This window comes from Bacillus rossius, chromosome 14 (assembly GCF_032445375.1).
Source record: "Bacillus rossius redtenbacheri isolate Brsri chromosome 14, Brsri_v3, whole genome shotgun sequence".
Classification (NCBI taxonomy): Eukaryota; Metazoa; Arthropoda; class Insecta; order Phasmatodea; family Bacillidae; genus Bacillus; species Bacillus rossius.
The window spans coordinates 5,649,415-5,672,753 of record NC_086341.1 but is presented as its reverse complement, the minus strand read 5'-3'; the positions used below and the strand labels follow the sequence as shown (position 1 = coordinate 5,672,753).

At 41.5% G+C, this 23,339-nt stretch overlaps 1 protein-coding gene across 1 annotated transcript in view; it reads left to right on the top strand.

Moving 5' to 3' along the window:
• Positions 1-23,339, top strand: part of LOC134539068 (SPARC-related modular calcium-binding protein 1) — a 110,149-nt gene that overhangs the window by 43,610 nt on the left and 43,200 nt on the right. The window lies entirely within an intron of this gene.

Below are 23,339 nucleotides of genomic sequence, written 5' to 3'. Positions count from 1 at the left end.
AATAACATTTATTTTTATTACTTTTGTTGGGTGAACTCATTTTTGCATAACACCGTCCAGTTACGTATTGATAGAGACCGGAAAAATTCGCCATTTCAATGACCTGTAGGATATACTCCATGATCCTCTATGCACGCGGGGAAATTACATTTTCTCATTGGCTACTGACACGTGTCACCTTTTTAACTGGGACGCTAGTGATTCGATACTTCTTTTGTTAAAGGTTTTTCACTGGCCGAGTGTCATTCAGATAAACTGTGGCCCAATCACTGATGCGGTAAAATGGCAAACGTTTTTGGATTCTAGCCTATCACGAAATGAATCCGCGAATTTTTCCGGTCTCTGCGTATTGATCCTTGATATTGGTAGATCAAATCACGCTCCACCAGCGCAGTCGCCAGCAGGTGTGCACGTGTTGCTTGTCGTGTCGTGTCGTGTCGCGAGGAGCAGCGACTGATAGCTGGCGGGTCACGACCTCTCGGGACAGCCCCCCCCCCCCCCCCCCCCAACTCCTCAGACTGTCCCTCGCCGACCGCTCGGAATTAATTACCCCGGGCAATTAGACGGCGGGCAGATAAGCGTCTGGGTTTCGGCGGTCCGTCCCTCGCTCAGGATGCGGGAGGGGGGGAAAGGAATTTGGTAAATGGGAAAAGAAGGGGGGGAGGGGGTTATGTTGGCTCTTCGCCGCGATTCCCGGTCCTAGCGTTGCCGAGGTGTGACGTGTGCGTATTGTTCTCACACTATGTATGTACTATGTACTTCAGCATTTTTAAACCTTTGTTTGCGGCAAAGAGCGAGGCACGATGTTATATATATATATATATATATATATATACATACACACACACATACATATGTGTGTGTGTGTGTTTGTACAAATTAATGAATAAGGCTCGTTCTCACACGCCACGTTAGTTTCTTTCTTTCTTTTTTTGTTTTTTGACGCGTATAGACCGACATTATATGTTGTTGACAATATTGTTTGTTTTTTTTTTAACATCATATATATTCACTGAAACTATTTTACACTAACGTTTTATACGTGCAGTCGATATAATTTTGACGAGAGCTGACAATTGAAACCTAAACGAACGTCGTAGCTTCTCCGAGTCAAAAGTTATAGCTACTAAATGGAAAGCTCGAAACGCAGCAAAATGACCTCAAAATGGCGGCGCTTCCCTCCTCCACCGCGCGCGATGCGTCACAATCCTCACTTAAGCGTAACAAATTCTTTGATCCTTTAGCAATCCAGTGGTGTAATTAATATTTTTTTGGATGGAGATTATAGACATGGAGCTGCAACACCAAACTGTATCCCCCGATTTTGTTATCATTCGTTTTTTTGAATTGCCTCCCACTATGGAAGCAATTTTAAAGACGTATTCACGTCAAAAAATTGAAAGCGGCATAGCAACGCTTGGCGGGCATTAGCTAGTTATTAAATAAGTGCACGCGACTGTAATCACTGGGGCTGTGGGGAAGCCTACAACTCACGTAGTTTCGGTTCCCTACCACGTTCGTGCCACTTCGGATTTCTCTCAAAAATTGAAATTAAAAAAATTCGAAGGGTTAGTTTAGGTTAGGTCAGTCACAATATGCTTGTTTTCATTGGAAACTTCTGATTTAGCGGCTGAAGTGGCGTTAATACCAAACCGCAAAACTTCGGAAATCTTCGGAAATTCTTGCAGGAAACCGAAACTATGTGAGTTGTAGGCTTCCCGGGGTTGTGCGCAGTGCATAGAGGAAGGAAGCTCAGAGACGCGCGTGGCTGTGTGCGGGGAGAGAGCGCGCGACCGCAGCGCCGCGCGGCGGCGAGACCGCGAGACTGCAGCGCGTGGGAGTGATTGCGGCCAGTGGGACGGCCATCAAGCCTCGTTGAGGGCGCGTATTAGCTCCTCCCCCCCCCCCCCTCCTTCTTGCTGCTTGTCCGCGGGGAGACCCTGTCCTCTTCGGGAAGCCAAAGATGCACATAAAGTTCTGCCATTCCCGATTTACACCCGAACAATTCACCTTCGGCCAACCTCGGGTTTATTTATTAAATATTTATATTTCTCTGTTTATTTCAATGTAGCTATACTAACCTAACTAACCGTCCATAGTGTTTTAAAGTGTTTTAGTGTAGCTAACCTAACCGACCACTTTTGATATTTGAATTCATTTTTTCCTGCGCTAAAATTAAACAAATTCCGAAGTTGGCCGAAGGTGAATTGTTCGGGTGTAATCGGGAATGGCAGAACTTTATGTGCATCTTGGTCGGTGGTCGTCTCTCGGGGCGTGCGCATCTCTCTCGCGGGCTGTTGGCTGGGAGTTCCCTGCGCCCTATTGGGTAACCGAAGGCTGGCAGTGCGTGTTGGTTTTGTGTGCGTGCTGGGGGGCGGCCTAGCAGCGCCAACTGCTACCGACCGCGTCCCGCGGGTGGCGGATACGGGAGCCCAGCTCGAGAGTTGCAATCTCGCTGGGGTGGCTGTGAATAACCAATAGCAGTCCGCGGACCAATGGCCGGCCTGTGGAGTCGTTATCACGGCTGTCGGGGTGAAAGGTAGCCTGAATGTAGCTCGGCGCGCGGCAGAAAGCAGCTTCGTCGGCGAAGGCCCGCAGGGGAGCTCGATGTGCCCTGGATGCGAAGTGTAGACGAACTGCGGGCTGGAACTTGCGGAGCTGTGGACTGCCGCGCGCGCAACGGAACTGAACAGCATCGGAATTCTGAAGGAAGAGATGGCGGCGCCTTCAAGTTGGGGCCCTGTTGGAGCCAGTGGTAGCCTGGGCGGCGCGACCTTCAACCGACCCGGGAATTTGGGGGGCAAGAGGGTCCGACTCGCAAGATACTTCATTCGCCTGAACGACTTACCCCCACCCTGGCTTGAAAGGTCGTTGGCTGTTGACTGGAAGAAGGAAGATGAAGATGGCGCAATGTCAGGCTGCCTTTCGCTCCGAGAGCCAGCAGTTCGAGCCGGTTTACTGGCTCGTCTGCCCACTTCTGTTTTAACTGTGGCTGCCTGGGCAGCTGTGGCTGGGCTGACGAGTGAAGTCGCCCGCCCCTGGGGGTGCTTGCGCCCCTGGTTAATAATAACCCAGGAGTTCCCAACCTTTAAATGCGGGCCGCAAGGCCCAAGCACCCAACTCCAGCATGGTTGATTTTTCAGCCCCTCCAACTCTTCTTACCTGGACCCTTCTTCCTCTTGTCCAGTAGTTACCTGCTTGCGTAATGCATGTTAATTGATCCCCGCATGAACCGGCCCAGGGTTTTCCCTGTGTCTATGCAGGTTTTACCTGGGTCACATTAGCTAGCTTTTAAGCTAGGCGACCAATGGGGCGTCAGTCATGGCGCCAATTGCAGCCATGGCTGGCCAGTAAACCCCAATAGCACATGATGCACGCGCCCTTGTCCTGCATGGTTAAAAACCCGCATGGTAGAGTGTATAGGCTTCGGCCTGAGACACACTTAGGTCCTCCCCTAACCTGGACCCTCCCCTACACACTTAGAATTAACTTAGGCTAGGAAATAAAAAAAATAAAAAAAAATTGTGCATCTTGGGTCTCCCGTCCTCTTCAGACCAGCCACACCCGCCGCTTTGCAACTGTCAACAATACCCACCTTCGATCTACGTGCAACTCCGGGTACGACGAAAGTCGCCCCCGAAACAACCAGTGCCACCAAGTCAAATGCGGACAACAATGTCCGAAGTTCCCGCCCTTTGCTTAGTAGTTTATTTCTACTCTGTCCAACTCTTCTTCCGGAACCATCCTCTGTCTCCTGTATTCACCTACACTTGATGCGTGTGAATTTGCATCCCGCATGACAGTGGCCAAGGTTTTCCCTGTGTCTATGCAGGTTTTACCTGGGCCCAACCTATCTCTAGTTATAGTCTAGATTTGTGAGTGAGGGGAGTTAGTCATGGCATCAACTGCTGCCATGGCTGGCCAATCCCCTCCTAGCACATGATGCATGCGACCCTCTCCCTGCATGGCTAATCCCAGCATGACTAGGCGTATAGGCTTCGGCCTGAGACGCACCTAGGTCCCTACCCTATCCCAGATCCCTCCCAAATACACTAAGTTTTTAGTTAGGCTAGGAAAAAACTCTGGGTAATAATTATTCAGGAATTTTCGTACATTTACGGACACTCTTACTTTGAACACGGACTTCAAAATAATATTCTTGGTATATCAACAAAACATTCAAAAACTGTTTAATCCCACAACAATAACACTCTTAAATTTGTATACGTGTGTGTTTACCTACCTTTGTTTAGAACGAAAACACACAAGTCGGGAGTTAAAATACGGCGTTGTTTGAAATTACGAAAAACTCTTCGTTCATATCGTTGAACATTCCGTAAATTTACTGTAATATCTAACAGCCTACATTGAAAGTTTACAAAAATAAGCATAAAATAAACACACGCACACATATATGTATATACTCTTTATTGAAAAAAAAATCTTAAATGTAATATGATTAATGTTACCTGCAAAGAACGAACTAAAAAAAAAAAAAAGTAGCTAACATCTACTTTCAAAAAGTTAATGACTTTCAGGTTATGTTTGCCTCTATAAATCACGCACGGTTCTCGGTGTTTCCAAAGAACGTAAAGAGAGCTAGTCATATCACTTGAGTTGCCACTCTTTTTTATCTTCCTCGCTCTGCGATTCGGAATGAGGATCAGGAGGGATTGATCCCGAGTACAGTCCCGTCCGAGGCCCCGTTGCCGCGGGCCCGCGACTGTACCGCCGCGGCTACCTGCGGCCGGGCCGGCACATTAGGAATACTCGTATAATAGCAATAAAAGTAAGTGTGGGGAGAACAATTTTTGGAGAGGGGGAGAGAGAAGTCAGGAGCGAGCCGCGGAGTCTCTGGACAACCTTGGATGGCCTTTACCTCCCCGCTGAAGACACTCCTCCGCAACTACCTGCCTGCCCTCTGCCCCCACCTGTGCCTTTGTTTACACAGGCCGGACCCGACCCTTCCGGAGGGGGGAGGCTCGCTTCTACACTCGGTCCGGGAGGCTGATTCACGCGCGCAAACTCCAGCGTGGGCCGCAAGGGGGTCGTTACCACAACGCCGAAATACCATAACGCTGAATGTCAAAAATTGACCACAACGCCGACAGCTAGAAAACTGCTGTGTACCACAACGCCGAAAAATGTTGCTGCCGAGGGAAGGGGGGAGGGGGGCACAGGAGCAAAATGAAAAACAACCGAATGAATTTGTGTGTTTCTTAAATGTATCTTAACGCCGAAATACCACAACCTAACCTAACCTAGGCTAACCTAACCTAACCTAACCTAACCTAACCTAACCTTACCTTACCTTACCTAACCTTTGTGGCAGTCCTGCAATGACATTTTTCGGCGTTAATGTATTTCGGCGTTGTGGTAATTCGGCGTTGTGGTACACAGCAGTTTTCTAGCTGTCGGCGTTGTAGTCAATTTGGCATTCGGCATTATGGTTTTCGGCGTTATTGTACGTTCGGCGTTGTGGTGCGTCCCCATCTAATACTATATGAGTGAGCCCAGGGATGTTCCTGTATCTATGCAGGTTTTACCTGGTCCTAACTTGACTAGATATTGTCTAGAGTCGCTGCCGTGGCTGGCCTATCCCTGCACAAAGCACACGATGCATGCTACCCTCTACTGCATGGCTGAAACCCAGCCTGGGACGCGCTTAGAGTCTTCCGGGTGCCTTCCATTTCAGGTCATGATTTCATATTTATATTAATCACTTATCAACTTTTAGACTTTTTCAATTGTTTAACTTTCACTAAATGAAAAACATATACAGCGCATACTTTTTGCATAATTAGCTGCCAAAGTTACATTTTTAACGTTTTTGCGTTGTACAAATCAGGAGAATTTAATTTATTGTAGAACTGAAACTTTTTGGTTTAACTGCAATGCCACTGGCTACTTCATGATACGGTTTGCATTAGTATCACAAAAACCCATTTCATGTTTCTTGGCTGTCAAAATCGTAACAAATTTGAAAATTTTGAAATGCCAGGTAAAATTAATTAATATTTTCTGAAAGTCGATTTACGGACTGTTATTTGACGTGATAACGTCATAAGAAAACATTAATGAAAAATTGCATACTTTTTAATTTTCAAATATTATTTACAGTTTTTGCAAATTTAATATAAATAATTTGTTTAAATATAATCACGAACAATTAGTTAAAGAGTCCGCCATAACCGGTTTGATATTATAGAAGATTTTCTCGCACGGTGGTTGGCCGGTTCTTGCACGCTCGGCTCAGGCGGAACGTGACAATTTGTCGTGCGTGCAGCCGGCGTTCATCGATTTATAAGACGTTATCACGTCAAAAAAAGCTGTGTTCGACGCAGCGGACAGTCTAGATGTGAGACCCCTCAGCAGTAAGGTGGCGTGTGCGGTGGACGCAGAGGCGGTTATGCCTTAAATGCGTGTTTCAAGACGTCAAATAAATAACAAATGAATGAATAAATAAACAGAGGTCTGACGCGCCGACCATCATTCACTGGTGCCAGCGAAGAATGTACAGCTACCACCAAAAGTTTAACACCTTTAGTCCTTTAATAAGATATAATGTTCGGTTCTAAGAGTCTTTTTTGAAATTACTTCTTAAATTTTTCCATAGTAGAATTATTGCATTATCTAAAACAAATTTTTAAGTACGTAATTAAATGCATCTAATGCAACCACAGTTTTTTTTTCATGGCTTTTTCATGGCATTTAATGTTTAGTAAGCAAATTAAAAATTAATAACTGATAAGAATATTTCGCGCTTTCTTTACAAATTACTGATAAAAAACATCCAGTTTTGCAAAAGGTTAGTTGAAGTTATTAAAAAGTATATTACCTTTTTCTTAATATTTTGAAGAAAAAAAATTAACTTTTTACAGTAGTAAATATTTTTTATTACTCTTAAGAAAATATTTCTTAGTTTTTAACCACAGGTTTAGAAACAAAACATCATCTGAACTGGTGGGTCCCGTGCATGGGCGTAGATCTCGGTTGTGGAGGGGGGAGGGGTGGCAGCGGCCCCTTACTGAGGATAGCCTGTCTGCACTTGCAACAGCTTGATTGTGAAACAGGTTTTATGTCAAAACTAAGACATATGGAATACTTTCTGTGTATTTTAAAGTTTATTTTTTCTTCTGCATATTGCATGCGTGTAGGCCAAAATATGGGAAGTGTACATACAGCATACAATCATTGTATCCTGAGTTTATGTGTCGGTTAAAAAACAAAAACAAACATGTGCAGAACTATCTCCCCCCAACGCTCGTTGTGTTTCTAGTGCGGTGTCGCATCTGCACTGCGAGAAATTGCGGACTTTTCAACGAAGAGTTCAACTCGAATTTCCCAAGGCTGGCACACGCCTTAGTGGTTGAAATTATTAGACAAAGTTTCTACGATGGAACATTGAGTGACTGCAAATCGTGTCTTTGAAAACATTTCTACAAACAACGCAAAAAACTTGTCGCTGTTGGTAAAAATAAATCTCATTGAAAAATTTATTGGGGTAGCTAAAAGTTACAAAATTAATGTTGAATAACGGATTTATACCCAATTATTTCACTGAGATTATATTACGTCAGCGACAAGTTTTGCCGTGGTTGAACATTACTCAGACGTCAATTTATAAATTTTATATTTTTCTGTTATTTTCAATAAACCAGCTGTTCATCCCAAACCTAAAACAGGCATATACCAGAATTGGGAAGGACTTTTGACCATAAGTCATATGCGTGTTTTTTTTTTTTGTTTTTTTTTAGTGATGAAATGAACCTGCAACATAATTTTGTCGGTTGAATTCACTAACAACCTGCATACAAACTAACAAACGTCCAACTGTAGACTATGTTTCCCTATGCGTGTCCAGTCAACATCGCAATTGGGGTTTGGCGAACATAGAGTGTAAATTTGTTGGTTATAAACGTATGCGGTGTATTTATCACGGAAAATGCTGACGGGTATATAAGCTCAGACACATTTTGTCCATTCAAGATGTAATTTTGGACATACGTAATTTTTTATTATATTGCATGTCATAAGAAACGTAAATAACAGACAAGAAAGATAAATGTGAAAACTCACAGAAAACAATATTATCTTTGAAAGCGGAGCAGATAGCAGTTCCCGAAACGTCGCTTGTTTCTGTTTTAGAACACTGTTGTGTTTGTTTGGTCTTTTCGTTTTGTCGTGTTTTTGTCTCGTTTTGACTGTTGTGCTGAATTTTTTTGGGTTCAATATTTTTGTGCTGTCATTATTTGTGTTGTTTTTTTTCGTTTCTCTTTTGTTTTTGGAAAACTATTGTGTTTGTTTCGTCTTTTCGTTTTGCTGTGTTTTTGTCTCGTTTCAACTGTTGTGCTGAATTTTTTGGGTTCAGTATTTTTGTGCTGTCATCATTTGTGGGGTTTTTTTCGTTCTGTTATTCCATTTTTCTTTGTTTTTCTTTGTTTGTTGACCATATTCCTGTTGTGGAGTATTGTGTGGTGTTAAATCCTGACAACAGCAATTTTTTGCTTAATTTGTGTTTTTTGTCATATGTGTTTTTTTGTAGTTTTCTTCTACAGACATACATACATGTGCTTAGAAATGGCGTATGTCCAAAAGCTTACATCAAGACACAGAAAACAAGCCAAAATCAGGCGATGTAAAAAAAAATAGTTCAGACGGACACAGAGGGCTAACAACGAAGGAAGAGTAGTAAAAATAACAGAAAATAAAGACAAAAAACTATCACAGTAGACTTGTTCCTGAATCGTCGCAACTGTTGTCTTAGGAAGCTTCGTCTGTGCTGCCGTCGTCGTTGTGTTGGCCAGTCACATCGCCGGGTTCGCCTGTGCATCTCTGTGTTGTGTTTGAGTTGGTCAATATCGTTTTTTTTTCCCCCTTTTCTGTTGCTTGATGTAAGCTTTTGGACATACGCCATTGCTAAGCACATGTATGTCTGGAAAAGAAAACTACAAAAAAACACAAAAGACAAAAACACAAATTAAGCAAAAAAAAATAGCTGTTGTCAACAGGATATAAACACCACATAATATTCCATAACAGGAATATGGTCAACAAACAAAGAAAAACAAAGAAAAATGGACTAACAGAAAGAAAAAAAACCCCACAAATGATGACAGCACAAAAATATTGAAGAAAAAAAATTTCAGCACAACAGTTGAAACGAGACAAAACGAAAAGACGAAACTAACACAATAGTTTTTCCAAAACAGAAACAAGCGACGTTTCGGGAACTGCTATCTGCTCCCGTCCTCTAGGCAGAGACGCACATGGTACGAAAACACAGTTGCTGTTGCTGTTCCAACGGACCGCCGTTGCTCGCCGAGTCGTTCGTTGAACGCAAATAAAGCGTCGGTGGTCAGCCCTCTGGTCCGCTATAAATCACTGCCCTCCCGCGGCGGATGGGGTATACCCGCCTACCCACGCGAGCAGAGCGCGCACACAGTGTGTGGAACAGGTGTGTGTGTTGTTCGCTCTCGCATTCCGAGCTTCCCCCACCCTCCCCCTCTGTCGACCCTCTCTTCTCCAGCATCCCTGTTCAACCGCTTCCTTTATTTTTACCGAGCTGCGGACCAGGTGGGCTAGCCCGCTGATTGGAGGCGCATGAGGCATCCCGCCGGTACACTCGCCGACGAAGCAAGTGGACCTCCGACCCCGCATAACTAGAGACCTGAAAAAAATTCGCGGATTCATTTTGCGATAGGCTGGAATCCAAATACGTGTGCCTTTTTACCGCATCAGTGATTGGGCCACAGTTTTTCTGAATGACACTCGGCCAATGATAAACCTTCAAGAAAAAAAAAGTATCGAATCACTAGCGTCCCAGTTAACAGGTGTCACGAGTCAGTAGCCAATGAGCAGATGTAATTTTCCCGCGTGCATAGAGGATCATGGAGTATATCCTACAGGTCATTGTAATCGCGAATTCTTCCGGTCTCTTAATAATTAGAGACCTGCAAAATTCGCGGATTCATTCGGTGATAGGCTAGAATTCGAACACATATACCTCTTAGATAATTTTGCTATTGGCTTACTGTTCATCTGGACGAATCTCAACCAGTTATAAACCCTCAACCAAAGAAGGATCGAATCACAGACAAACCAGCTGAGACGACTTACAAGTCGGCAGCCAATGAACTTGCGTTATTTGCCCGAGTGTACAGGAGTATGTGCAGTCTGTCCTGAAGGCCACCGAAACAAGCGAAATTTGCAGGTCTCTACTAATAATGAGTAGTTGGACTGTATGCGACTGTCGTTGCTCAGCGTCGCCAGAGCGCAGCAGCTTCGCCGTTGAGTCAGAGGCGAGTGGTAACTTCCTGCCGGCGACTTCAAGTGACTCCACGGACGCCGTCCAGACACACACTCCAAGCACCGTACCGCGGTGACTCACGCCCGGGTTAGACCGCAGAGCGCTCCGAGCACCATACCGCACTTCGTTCCGAGAACGCCAGACGTCTCATGCTTTTAGATGCTAAATATACACTGTAGACTGTGACACTGATTATTGTTGAAGGCCTTGTCACGCTGTCATATCTCCGCTTCCAAAATACTTCCGATATCTTGTGCCAAATAAAGTTTGAGGGTTTATCACGTCACGATCTTGATTGGCGGATCTAGAGACCGGAAGAATTCGCGATTTCAATGACCTGTAGGATATACTCCTTGATCCTCTATGCACGCGGGAAAATTGCATTTGCTCATTGGCTACAGACTCGTGTCACCTGTTTAACTGGGACGCTTGTGATTCGAAACTTCTTTTGTTAAAGGTTTTTCATTGGCCGAGTATCATTCAGATAAACTGTGGCCCATACAATGATGCAGTAAAAAGGCAAACGTTTTTGGATTCTAGCCTATCGCGAAATTACTCCGCGAATTTTTCCGGTCTCTATGAATAGGTGAGTTTCTTTCAGGCCAAAATCGATTGTTTCAACGCCAATCACAACGAGCCAGTGCGGAAGCAAACACGTCCTGAGTGGCTCAGGTCAAATAAGGCAAAGACTTCCCTCGCAGACGTCCGCCAATCACGAGGAAGAAACAGCTGGTGTGAGTATAAATTGTTGCAATATAATAGGCGTTCAGATTTATTCGCGAAAAATGCCTGCCCCTATAACACTGATTATTGTTGAAGGCCTTGTCACGCTGTCAAATCTCCGCTTCCAACATACTTCCGATATCTTGTGCCAAATAAAGTTTGAAGGTTATCACGTCACTATCTTGATTGGCGGACCAAGTCATCCAACTTATACCATTTCGAAAACCTATGTTTTTTAATTTTTTTTTAAATATGCTTATATCTTTGAAATTTATAATTTTATAAAAAAAACTTTTGGTACTTGTGTGTGTGTGTTTGTCAGATTTTTTTTGGCAGATTTGCTTTTTTTGTAGGTACGCCCTTTTTAAAATATATTCTTCTTTTGTAGCAAATACATTTCTTACTGATAAAAATTATCGGTAAATAGCACAGATACACTTAAAATATATATTAATATAATTTTTTGTTAGATATTTTTTATCATTTAATATGTATTTCAAAAATAATTTTATTTGGCTCAATATTAAAAGACATTTAATTTTCGTTATAAAAAAGGGTCCGTGTACTTATGTACCCGTGTTAAAAATTATACTTACTTGGCGTAAGAAAAAAAAATTAGATTTGCAAGCGTATAATTAATAGAAAATAATTGACTGGGGTGATATTATAATTACGTATTGTTAAGGATATATTAAATCAATTTTTAAAAAAAATTAAATAAATACTCAGTACTCAATATGAATATAAACACATGTATAAAATGAATTATTTAATTTAGTGAAACAATCAAGATACACTTTTAATTTACGATAAAAATAATTAAAAATGCAGAATTTAAATTTAAAAAGTACAATTATTTGTTAATTATTATGTAATACAGTAACTTATACTGCAAATAAATTGTACATTCGGGATCATAACCTCACTCATATATAAATATATACACAGTAAAAAAAAATGTTTTTAAAGATACGGACCAGTAATCAATATCAACCACTGAAGTATATTATTTAATAGCACACATATACTTTGGTTATTCGTATGTAGCCTTTTTTTCATCCTCCGAAAATTTCGTTGCATGGTGCGCGTGCATTTTAAAAATTCACTCTCATATATATTGCAGGGGTGCCCACAAGGGGGGAGGGGGGTAACGACGCAGACTGCGTCATTAAAATTTCAGGGGGGGGGGGGGGGGTTAAAAGACGAGAAAAATGTATATATTATTTACATAATTATAGCTTCTAATGTGAAAATACGTTTCTGGTGCTTTGATAATTGAAAGGGATATTGTAAATCAAATTGGCAACCCCGCACTTTCCTTAACAAAAGCAGTTTGGCATCTGTCGGTTTAGGATGGAAATATTACCTGATATGACCAAAATTATTATTAGAAAATCAGTTTTAATTAATGCAAAATGTGATAAAATATAATACTAAAAAAGTATAATATTATAAAATAATTGAGTAAATCATTAAGAAAATGGCATAAAAAATTTCGGTGGTTGGGGGGGGGGGGTAAGTCATAGTGTATGGGAGGGGGGGGGGGGGTTAGCACCTCTGTATATTGCAATGCATCTAATGAAGTATAACTTCAAAAATTTCGCCTAAGGAACCTTACAACTTCCTAGTATGTATGAAAATAATGATTGTGTTTTCGGAGCTTTTTTTTTTTTATTAATTTAAATTACATTTCAGTACCGTGATATTCAGATTTGATTGGTTGTCATTTGTTAAGTTTCCGTGCATTGTGAACGAATATAAACTTTTAAATAAAAATGTCCGTTAATTTTGTTATCAATGATGAAAATGAGTTATCCAAAGAAGCTAAGGGCAGAAATTTATTTTCTAATGTTTTACATATTTTAAATTATAAATTAGGCCACACATTGCGAATTGCGTGCTTATTAAATAGAGACCGGAAAAATTCGCAGATTCATTTCGTGATAAGCTAGAATCCAAAAACGTTTGCCTTTTTACTGCATCATTGATTGGGCCACAGTTTATCTGAATGATACTCGGCCAACGAAAAACCTTTAACAAAAGAAGTATCGAATCACTAGCGTCCTAGTTAACAGGTGTCACGAGTCAGTAGCCAATGAGAAAATGTAATTTTTCCGCGTGCATAAAGATTCATGGAGTATATCCTACAGGTCATTGAAATCACGAATTCTTCCGGTCTCTACGATTGTGATTTTCTTTCTTTCGTGTTGCGCTGTTTCGTCGTTGCGTTCCTTACGTAGTTTTTAAACCCGGCCTTAGAGCCCCCCCAAGACGCGCGTCCAGCCAGATTACGAGAATGAAAGATCTCTCGGACGTAGGGATGGGTAGTTCGCGAACTACCAGTTCATTTGGAACTGTTCTGACGAGTGAACTAGGTGACTAGTTCGCTGTTACCAAACACAATCGTTCTTTCGTTCTTTGCGTGTTTCTCGTCTCCTACTCTGTTTGGTCCTTACTGCACATGCGCGAAAGATCCCTAGGTGACTAGTTCGCTGTTACCAAAAACAATCGTTCTTTCGTTCTTTGCGTGTTTCTCGTCTCCTACTCTGTTTGGTCCTTACTGCGCATGCGCGAAAGATAACCCCCCCCCCCCCCCCTCCATCGAACAAACCACTGTCTCCCAATATGCCACGTCTTTCTTTCTTGCTTTCTTCCCTCTCTTACGTTTGTTCTTTATTTGGTCTCATCCCCCCCCCCTTCCAATATTTCCCCATCGCTTCGTCAGTTCTAGACTTGCGCATAATAGTTCGCGACCGGGAGCGCTCCTTTTAGTTCGCAGCTCCTTGGCGTACTAGGTCGCTCTTTTAGTTCGTCCGCTCCCATCTCGAATTCAAAGAAGACAGGTCACAGATAGTTCGTTCGCTTTGCTACCGCTACTGCAGGCGATCTTCTTTGTATGTTATAATAGTTATTTTTTATAATGATCAGTGTTGTGAACGCCTAGATTATTATCCTTTTTTGGGTTATTATACATCAAATGAGTAAATAAAACAATAATTTACATAATTGGGTAAAATGGCGTATATAACAGTTCTGTTTTTATTCTTCACTTAACATACACTATAATCGAAACATTTTAATTTATAAAAGGGTTTATTTTATAGCTAGTTTAAGAAATATTATTTATGAAATGCGTTTATTTTAGTGAATAAAATACCGTTTTATAAATATACAAATTATATTTTTTTTAAGAAATAATCAACAAAAATGTGTTATTATGTACAGGCTACAAAATTACGTAAATTATTAAGAATAGAGACCCATTACTCTTCTAATTTGTTACCTTACAATTAGATATAGAAAAAAAGCCGTAATTAATACCCGAAAGGGAGAACGAGTGACGACTTTTGATAAGAGCCAGATCATGTGCACAGAACTAAAAGAAGGAGATCGGTAAAAGAACGAGCTAATGAACTGAGGAGCGAGGGATCTGGGAACTAGTTCGCGTAGTTCGTCTGTGGGAGCGCTCTTCCAAACTAGTTCGATCGCGAACTACACAAGTCTAGTCAGTTCCAAGCAGAGACGTTCCAAGTACTGATCTGAACTACGAAGACCGAAGAGAAAGGGAGTACACACTGAACTAGCTAGTTCAAAGACATAGATAGTATCGTTTGACGATCGTGAACTCTTAATTTTTATCTAATATTCTTTATACATTTACATTACATATTGACATTAAAAAACGTGTCACGTAAATAAGTGTAATTACGTTAAATTTCAGATAGCCTATACAACCTGAAATTAAACTTTCATTACACATAGACCACATATTACAAAACTACACTAAAATTTAAAGAAACATAATAAAACTTACCTAATACGAAAAAAATCAGCTTAGGTTGTCACAGATGAGAAAACACTAGGTATACCATTATTTTGTTTTGTAAACATGTGAAAATAAGCACTTTACTTGCAGAAAATAAATTAATACACATTCAAAAATGTAAGAAGTGTGTGAAAGAAAAACAATACGATAGTCGCTCATTTGTAATGGGAGATATTGTTTACAAGCATCGGATTACTGTGTGCCTCTTTTATTTATAGAAAAAGAAATGCCCATAAAACAAAAAGTCTGTAACGATTGTGTTGGTGCAATGTATGGAATATTTTGTTTAAACATTGGAAACCGCAATACAGTCCGCGACCGATGTAGTTCAATAGAACGGTTCCTAAAGAACTAGTCTTTGAAGTGACTAGTTCCGAACGAACTAGTTCGTTCCAAAGAACTATATTTCCCATCCCTACTCGGACGCGACGCGACACGTGAAGAGCAGGCGAGAGCGCTCTGTCGGCGAGCTCGGGAACTACGCGGCGAGGAATGCGGTCCGGGCGCCGAGGGGTTGCGACCACGGACCTGTCGGACTCTGCCCGTTCGTTCCACAACGACACGGAAACGGAGGCAGATCCAACACCGACGCATTTCAAAAGTTAGTTATATGTGTTTAAAAAAAAAAAATAATAAACTTTCTTGTACGGCGTTTCATGTCGTAACTGTTTTTTTTATAGAAACTGTGAGACTTTCCAGATAAATCAGTTTGTCAATTTATTACTCTGCAAAAAGCATAACACTTGATACAAAAACCTAAAGTCCTTCTGTGTAAGTTTGCCGAGTTCTTGTAACGGCCAGCACTGCCGTCTGAAGGTGGCCTCGGCGGGGAAAAGATGGCCTACTGTTGATGACGTCACAAGGGTGCGCTTTCCAGCGTTTCTACAACGGCACGCAGACGGAGACGGAACCGTACGGACTAGAGCTCGGCAATGCCACATGAGCTCTTCCGTTTACGTCGTTCCGTGCGACCAATAGAAGCCGAGTACTTGGCTGCGGTGGTAGCAGCCATGTTTGTTTATGTTCTAAATACGTAATAATTTGTTTGAAGTACAAGATTATCTAGTTTCCTATTATTACTATGTCGTTTATTTTTATTATTTATGTAAATTATGTCCGTGCTATGATTTCAAATATATTTTTTTCAAATTAAATTAATTTTTCGTAACTTTGGAATGCAATCTCATTGGTTGCCATTGTTACGTTTCCGTGCATTGTGGAAGCAGCAGACGCGATAGTGAAATGTTCAGAGAGATCCGTCTCTGTTTACGTGATCCGTGTCTCTCCGTTTCCGCGCCATTGTAAAAACGGGCCTTATTAAGTCGGAACTGTCACGTGTGAACAAAGATGGCGGACTGATCAGTCGGAACTGATGTACTGATGAACTGACGTGGGCTCTAGGGTCCTCAGTCCGAACTGCCGCGTGCAACAGCGTCTCGCCAGTCCAAACCATCAAGTCCACCATCAGCCGAGTGTCGTGGCAGTACATCTTTGTTTACACTCAATAATGTTCGCAGGCTTTTCACGGCCATTGTCTGAAGCCAAGCTACTTTTTGTTTACACTCTTTGGTTGCTTTTCTAATTTAATTTTTCCTTTTTTTACTAACTAAAAGTTCAACTGCAACATCCAAATTTCTTTCCGTATTCCGCGATGAAACGATACATCCAACTGGAAGCCTAAGATGTACATCAAGCTCTGTCCCTGCCCGAACACGCCCGAATATTCACCTTCGGCCAACCTCGGGTTTATATATATATATATATATATATATATATATTTAAATGTAGCTATACTAACCTAACTAACCGTCCATAGTGTTTTAATGTAGCTAACCTAATCGTCCACTTTTAATATTTGAATTCATTTTTCCTGCGCAAAAATAAAACAAATCCCGAGGTTGGCCGAAGGTGAATATTCGGGCGTGTTCGGGCAGGGACAGAACTTGATGGCCATCTTAGGCGTCCCACATCCAACAGCAACCGCAAGACTGATGGTGCTTGCACGAGGCCTCGAGACCGCTGCGTCGCGTGAGTCGCTCCAGGAACAGATCGCGCTCCGGGTTCACGGCTCTCCAGAGGATTCCCGCGGTGACGCAAGAGACTGTGCGTCGTTTTTTTTTTTTTTTTTAGTTGGTAAGGGTTGTGGAGGAGGGGGGGGGGGGAACGATGCACACGAAGAATAATCTCGCGACTGGTGGCGCCATCGGCTTGTAGGCGCCAGCCTTGACATTATCTGGCGGGTTCGCCAACTGATCTCCGGCGGACACGACCACCCGCCAGTGGTCGAGAGAGAGAGAGAGAGAGAGAGAGAGAGAAAAGAGACGGGGAGAAGGATGTCCGCTGACAACCGAATGACACACGACCATGTCCGAAGCGGGCGAGTGGGTCCGGTCACCTGATACCAACCCGATTCGCCGACTTGTCGACCGCTATGACCCCAGGGTCTAAGTGGGGAGGGGGGGGGGGGAGGGAGGGTACGTGCCTGAGTTATTTACTATTATATCTTTGTAGGTGTCGAAGTTAAAGGCGACATGTACTCTCTCTCTCTTAGGGCGCGGTCACACGAAACGCTGGAACAACTTCAGGTGAACAAGTTCAAGTAAACACGTTCACAGACGCGAAGGTGTAGGTATACGGTTACACTGCAGTTGGTGTTAAAGTGTGCTCAACTCCAAAACCGATTACACAGGTCTGCGATGAAAAAGTTTTTTAAAATAAATTTATCACGAACATGTAGATGTTGGTCTGTACACAGCAAATATAAACTTTGTTTTAACGTATCACGTCACATTCTATTTGCGTATAGATAAATATATAATAGTTCGTTAGATCGGTAAGTTCGTTTTTTTTTTACAAAATTTATTCCATGATCTATATTTATATTCTATACTCTATGACCTACCATCCTATAGTCTATTGTTACTAACCTGCTTTTCCCCTGTGAGAAAAGTATAAAAAAAGTTTTATGTAGTCTATGACTAATCATAGTGGTTTAAACAGCAAAAAAAAGTGTAATAAGATTGTTTTATTAAATCTGTAACTATGGCTCCTCGGAGTTGCAAAAAACAATCAAAATTTATTTTGATATATTTGCGGACAATATACAATAGTTAAGCAAAGATTAAAAATAACAGACTTTGTAAAAAATGCTTATTATGCTTACTTCGGAATGAGGTTATGTTACCAAGAGAAACAGTGGGTTCCGCATACAGTATGCCGGCCATGTGTTGTGTTAAGACAGTGAACTTACTGTAAATAAAAATCATAGTCATTCGGTATTCCTATGTTGTGGCGGGAACAAAAAAATCATACAGATGATTGTTATTTTTGTTTGACCAATATAACTGGAAATAATTCTAAAAACCGCGCCAAAATTGTGTATCCTGATGTTTCGTCTGTAACAAAGCTAGTTCCACATGGACCCGAATTACCCATACCTAGAGACCGGAAAAATTCGCGGATTAATTTCGTGATAGTCTAGAATCCAAAAAGTTTGCCTGTTTACTGCATCAGTGATTGGGCCACAGTTTATCTAAATGCAATTTGTTACTCTCAACACTCAACGGCCAATCAGAGACTTGCGTAGAAGGGATGGTCTTTCCGAACAACTTTGCCAACCTGTTTAGTTGAATGAGAAATGGCCTCGAACGGAACATGTCCAGGTTAAATGTAACTGTACACGAAAGTTGAACATGTTTGCCTGAAGTAGTTCACAGCCCTTACACTCGACCACTTTTGTAAATTAATTACGCCTGTACGCTTGTACACTTGTAGGCCTACACTTGGCAGTGCTGTCAGGTATTACGGACTTACTGTCATTATGGAATAACAGAGTGTTATCAATTTATTACGGACACAGAGCGATATAATGACATTTCTGAAATATCGTGTGTAATCAGCTTTCCGTACGATAAATTTCGTTCCTGTAGCCCATGGTAACAAGAAGGTAAACATTTGTAAAGATCTTAACACAAAAAAAAAAACTGAAACTTGTTTTGGCTTTATACATTTTATGTGTTAAGCAAACCTGTGAACTTTTAAATTATTTTTTGGATTCTAAAATCTGGCGTAAACCTTTTCGCGTGTTTAATTGTGCGAATTGGGTTTTAACCGACACAAGTAATCTCTGGATAGGATGCTTGTTAAGTTGTACACTGCCCATATTTTGGGCTATATGCATGCAATAAGCAGAACATTTTTAATTTACAGAAATTTTCCCATGAAACATAATTTTTTACGTTTACGTTTATCACGATTTGGGATATGTACGTAGCGTAGCATGCTATACGCTAGTTGGACGGTGTTATGTAAAAATGGTTCAACCTACAAACATTTTCAACTGAGTAAATTGAGCTCAAAGTTGAACACACAACAACCGGTATTGTGGCAGTGCGTTGAATGTTTGGTCGCAAGATGGCATAGTAGCAAGGAATGTCGGTTAAAAACATTTAGCTCAATTAAAAGTGTCATTTTACCTACACAATTATTTCAATAACTTTTTTTCCTTTTGTTGGTTAACTCATTTGTGCATAACACCATCCAGTTGTAACGGCCGGAAGGGGAGAGGTAGCAATGACGCAGCAGTGATGCTACGGAATTTTCGTAACGCTGCTTGTGTTAGTCTTCTCCTCCAGTTTTCGTAACGGCTAACGAGTGACGCTACCACATTATATATATTTTTTATTTAACGTATCTACAATTTATTGATTCGTGTGGAAAAAAAATACTGAAAATGTAAATCGTTTCTCTGTATCTGTACCCATTAAGGGGCCCGCCTCGTCAGGGGTGTATGTGTGTTAGTGAGGCGGGATGATAAGCGCGACGCTCGCTGGTGCTTCCAGCGCGGTATAGCCTCTAAGCGCAAGTCTCTGAACTGGCGCGCATTCGTCTCGTCGTCACAAGATAACTGTGAAATTTGAGCGGTGACCGTAACATTATATGGCGGAGAAATGAAGATAAAGGTGTTATGCAAGCCCCTTAAGTACTTTCAAGAATCTGAACTGATTGTTTTATGCCTAAAAATTACTCTGAAAACACGCGTTTTAGGCATTTTAACGCTTCTAAAAATACAGTTTAAAAACTTAATCCGAAATTAAAAGTACTTTTCGGTCCTCAGCGAACTCTTAAATGCTATTCGTAAATAGGCCCCACTCGGATATCTTGAGTAGTTTTGAAATCGCGTTGTTTTTCCTGAAGCTCTGCACACCGTATGTGTGCCCAGGTAGGCGGGCCCCTTAAGCAAGAAGTTTCACCTGTCACGCGTGGAATCCACGCACAATTATTTTTAAGGGTTTTTATTCTTCTGTCCGCTCGCTTGCACCATCCGAAAACGGGAAGCCTTCGTTTCACAGACGAGAGAGCCACACCCGAAGTTCATGCTCGCTTTTTTTTTCCGTTCTATCTCATTGTATAAACCGGTGTGGCATTACTAGAGATCTGCAAAATTCGCGGATTCATTGACCTCTAGGATAGACTCCACAGTCCTTTAAATACTCGCGGAAATGACACCTGTTCATTGGCTACTGACGCGTGAGACGTCTCAACTAGGCTGTCCGTAATTCGGCACTTTCTTGGTTTAGTGTTTCCCATTGGCTCACAGTTCCCCGGATAAAATGTGGGCCAATCGCAGAAGCGGTACGAAGGTATAGTTGTTTTGATGCTAGCCTATCGCGAAATGAATCCGCGAATTTTGCATGTCTCTAGGCATTACATTTTGCGGTCGATTAGGATAGGTTAGCTAAATTATAAATACTTTAAAACATTGTGGATGGTTGGTTATATTAGGTAATTACAGCTACATTAAAAAATACTGTAAAATCATTTTATTGTTGCTTAGCAAATAACTTTTTAATATATAGCTATCCAGGGCTAGGAAACCGTTTAAATGATTTCACAGTATCTTTAATGTAGCTATCCTAACCAAATCAACCGTCCAAAATGTTTTAAAGTATTTATAATGTAGCTAACCTAACCTTTTACAATGAACAAAAAAAAACCGAAGATGCACGATCGGTAGGGCCATGAAAATTTCGCGAAAAGACTCCGAGAGTAGCTGGAAGTTAAAACACTGCAGCATCGTCTGTGTTTCGTGATTGGGTGAGTTACTTTGGGGTGCATGTCGATTGTTACAACAACCAATCACACTAATTCAGTGTGGAAGCAATCTCGTCCTTAGTGGCTCATGCAAACAAGGCAACGACTTCTCTCGCAGACGGCCGCCAATCACAAGGAAGAAACCGCTGGTGTGGGTATACCTTGTTGCAGTCTAGTAGGCGTTCAGATTTTTTCGCGAAAATTTCCTGCCCATAACGATCGGGCGTTTGGCTCTCTCGTCTGTGAAAAGAAGGCTTCCCTCCGAAAAAACCCTCCACTCCCCGCGGAGCATGCTGGTGTTCCAGTCATCGGGCAAGACGAACAACTCCGATTGCTGTGGGGCCAGAAGAAATTCGTTTTTGATGTGTACCATCTTAGCTCCGGGTCACACGGCATTTCGGGCGGGGATAACTTCGTGAATGCGACGAAAGTCAAAGAACGGAAACGCGTAACTGCGGTGCTGCCATCTGCGGCGGATGGCGTGAACAATAGTTCACAAAGACAAAGGGCAACAATATGGGCAGTATTTTAATAATATTCCTTGTCGAAAAATCAGGTCCAAAGCCGAGGTATGGAAATTTTTTCCCCCAAAATATTTTTTTCGGTCTGCTAATCGAATTATTCAACAGTCGACGTTAGCTGCTCCGGCAGCGAATTCTAATGGCGGTGTGGAAACTACGTCCGATTCGGTCCGAAAATGAATTGAAAACACAATTTGATTACAAATATTGTCACGCTTGGCATTAGTTTAAAGATTTCTACGGGAGAACGCATGATTTTGCTCGTTATGGATGGGGGTTAGATGTTATACATCTCTGGAGAGTACTGAGTCTGGCTCACCTCCCCCACCCCTCCTTATCCCGTGGAACGAGGAAACAATTTTTTATACAGCCCCAAACAGAAAAAAAAAATTGCATGGCGTTATATCAGGTGAACCTGGAGGCCAGCGGAGTAGCTGTTGTCTCGACCATTACGACCAATTCAGTGGTCAGGTACTTGGACGTTCAACCACTCTCATACAAAGAGATTCCAATGGAAAGGAGCTCTATCTTGTGGCCAAATAAAGTTTACAGGTTCACCCTCTACTAACTGGGGAAAGAGCCATAATTTCATGCTGCAAGCTAGAAAACGACTAAGTAGTATTCGCTCATGCGCTTATCTAAAACTGTGAGTTATTCTGTATGACCATGAACCAACACACAACAAAGCTTACAGTTTATCTATAAAATTTTATAACTGGGGCATTCTTTTAGGGACATACTATATGATCGACAAGCTATCGCGTATTAGCCTTCTTTCTTTGCATGTATGCACAATATTGGCTGTTTGGCTTGTATTCATTTTTCTTTGTCCATTCTTCGGGACTTCTCTACGACGTACAGTTCAAACTAGCAATGGTGTATCTCCAAAATAATGATTACATCATTCTCAACATGCATCACTGCCTCTGTGGATTTGTGATATCCCAGGTGTTGTAACAGCTCACTTCTTTGCATCACTGAAAACAACTTACTTTCTTCACTGTTTTCTCACATATTTTTTTTATAACTTCAAAGAGGGTGGGGGGAGATATATCCCTCTCCCCATCTTTTGATCTTGACAAGGGATGTTGGGAACAAAAATGTTAGTGGTGTATAGTACAGCAAGAAAGCATCTCAAAACTTGCTGGAGTATTGAAAATTCAGTGTATATGTTCACTCAGGTAGGCGAGGCCCTAATATTGTCCTCGGACAATCCAAGCTATTCTTCCTGTGTCTAGTTCTTAAGAGGCCATTCTCCACATTTAGGTGACTTAAGAACGTACACAGGTCAAGAATTAATGAACAGGCTTGAATTGGTCAGTATCCACAGAGACAATTTAATTTTATTCACCCTGGTGATGTTAACATTTTTTGAAGTAGGCTAGGATAGATATTTAAAGCCTGAAATTTAATAATCATACTGTGCATGCACAAGGCGGTGTTTGCTGTTAAGTCAGGAACAAAATAACATTAAAATACCCACATTTATCAATTACTTGAATGCTTTCATTCTTTATTGAAGAGCTCTTAAGGATTCTTAGAATAAATTGAATGACTTTTAAGGGCCCTTATTCAATTAAAGATATAAGGACTTTTTTTTAGGAATAGTAAGAAGGCGTATGAACCATGACATAACTGATGTTTACCAATGAATACTTATTGCTATAAAATATGAACCAGCATAATTACTATTTATAATTTACGGTTCAGTCTCACGTCCCATGTTGGTTACTTAATTTTTTTTGTCATCACCATTATTTGAGGGCTTTTACCGACAATCCATCTCAAAAGTGTTCTTGCATTTTGTGTTCCATGTGTTCCAATTTCCTCAACATGTATTTACTAAATACTACCTAATAGTGTTAAC